Raw genomic sequence first — 2,449 nt, 5'->3', positions numbered from 1 at the left:
TTCCATGTGTCTGTGTCTGTGGGATATACTCATCCTGAACCCAGTTTCTCACAAGTAAAAATAAATGGCTCTGAGAACAGTGCTTTTCTTCTACATTCATTATACCTGGAAATTTGCCAATTATCATTGTTACATAATGAATTTAAACCTGAGGCTTGTGAGGGTTCTACTTGAGGGATAACTAGACATTCTTTTTGTTTGTTTTTTAAGACTGGGTTTCTTTGCATAGTCCTAGCTGTCCTGGACTTGCTGTGTAGACCAGGCTGGCCTCAAACTCATGGAGATCTGCCTGCCCTGCCTCCCCAAGCGCTGGGATTACAGGTGTGCGCCAGCATGCTCTGCTTGTAAGTGGACATTCTTGCTATTGGCTGAGGATTAAGGGAAGTACCAAGTTAACCCTGTGGGATAGGACAGAACTAAGGCTGGGAGCCCACTGAGCAGACCCTGGCAGATACTGTTTTAGGCCATGAGATCTTCCCTCCTTTACTACTGGTCCTGTTTAGAAACCAAACTGTGTGCCTTTCTGCCATTTCTCCTGACAAGGTCTTCTGGGAACGAGAAGCCACCGTCTCAGGGATCCTGATTTATCCTTTCTTGTTTACCTGTGTTGATGTGTCTTAGTCAGGATTTCTATTGTGGTGATGAACCACCATGACCAAAAGCAACTTGGAAAGTAAAAATGTTTATTTCAACTTACATTTTGTAGTCCACTAGCCAGAAATTCATGACAAGAATTCAAGGCAGGACCTGAAGCAGAGGCCATGGAGGAATGCTGCTTATTGGCTTGATTATAGTGACTTGCTGAGCCAACTGTCTTCTTCTTCTTCTTCTTCTTCTTCTTCTTCTTCTTCTTCTTCTTCTTCTTCTTCTTCCTCCTCCTCCTCCTCCTCCTCCTCCTCCTCCTCCTCCTCCTCTTCCTCCTCCTCCTCCTCCTTCTTCTGTTGGTATAATCTTCTTTTGGAATGCATACAATTTACCCTTGTTTATTCAAATGCTGATTTTTCTCCCTCACTATCTGGTTTCAATCTGGACATTGCATTGTGATGCTTATTTTAAGCATCACCTGTCTCAAAAGTGTGTAATCATGCCACCATTTATTCTCTATATTGGCAATTAAAACAACCAGCCACAGTGTTGAGCAATAGAGAGGATAGGGTGGGACATCCTCATCCAGAGTGGGAGGAAGAGGAAGGAAGCAGGAAGAAAAGGAGAGGAGGAGAATCTGGAGAAGTGGTCTTGGAACCACGTGGAGAAATGAACCAAACCTAAGATATCACTAGAAGGAAGTATAATGAGTGGATCTGAATGATAGGAAACTATGCGGGTTTAGAGGTTTAGGATGGAGTAATCATTGCCCAGCAATGTGCTCTAGGTTAATTAAATAAATCCCAGTCTCTGTGTGGTGATTTGGGTATATAGCTGGCTTAGGAATAACCGCTGCTTAACTAAAAGATACATTAATAGTAAATATTAATGACCTAATACAACATTCTTCTCAAAATTTAATGATGGAAACAAAAATACACCTAAAAGTGAAGCTTCTGGAGAAACCATTTGTTTTTTCCTGTCTTGTATTGTTCTTCAAACTTGACCTTGGCCTCCCACCTGGCCTTGTGTTTCAGAGCTGCATCGCTAAAGAAATCCCTGTTAACAACAGTCTGGTCCAAGGGGATGTCCACAGAGTACCTTGTGGGCATGAGGCGACTGTAGTTATAAATTTTCACAAAGGACTTGCTCTTTCATCTCTTCGTAATTTTCATCTTGCTCACGCATGGCAGCTGTCACTTTTCAGGGATAGTGGTCAATTCCAGCCACAGGGCATGGCTGTAAGGGCTGTCTGAGGTGGCATCATCAATATTCCTCACGATGATGGCTTTGCTTCTGGAGTGGCATCCAGTCAGGACCAGCACCACTTTCCCAGGTTTCATGAACTTGCCCATTTCGACAGGGGGCAGCTGGCACCCAGCAGAGAGGAAAGAAGGACATTTCTGCTTGAGCCAGCTTTCTAACATCATCCAGGGCCACCAGCCCAGTCCAGGAGTGGCATTGCCCATTGATGACCCCACATGGATCATCAATTAAGAAAACATACCACAGGCTTTCCCACAGGCCAGACTGATGGGAGGATTTTCTCAGCTGAGGTTTCTTCTTCCCAAATGATGCAAGTTTCTGTCAAGTTGATGTAACTTAGCCAGCACACCTTTCAGTATGGAGAGGATTACAAGGAGGCTGTCTACCAGGCCAGCAAGATAGCTCAGTTGGTAAAAGCACTTGTTGCTACGCCTGACAAACTTATTTTAATCCCTCGGACTGACATGGTGGATAGAGGATACCCATTCCCTCAAGCTGTCCTCTGACCTCTGTGAAGGAGAGTCTCTGGAAAAAAGTTGGGTCTGCAAAGACTCATTGCTTCGAGCTGCAGCAATGTGCAGAGATGGGAAAGTTGCAG

The 2,449-nt window shown here is 44.4% G+C and overlaps 1 pseudogene; it reads right to left on the bottom strand.

The window, feature by feature from the left end:
* Positions 1–1,526: 1,526 nt before the first annotated feature.
* Positions 1,527–1,940, bottom strand: LOC129691473 (60S ribosomal protein L27-like; annotated as a pseudogene).
* Between the last annotated feature and the right edge of the window lie 509 nt (positions 1,941–2,449).

The sequence above is a fragment of the Psammomys obesus genome, unplaced genomic scaffold (genome assembly GCF_907164565.1).
Source record: "Psammomys obesus unplaced genomic scaffold, mPsaObe1.curated_primary_1811, whole genome shotgun sequence".
Lineage (NCBI taxonomy): Eukaryota > Metazoa > Chordata > Mammalia > Rodentia > Muridae > Psammomys > Psammomys obesus.
This window is presented reverse-complemented; position numbering and strand designations above follow the sequence as displayed.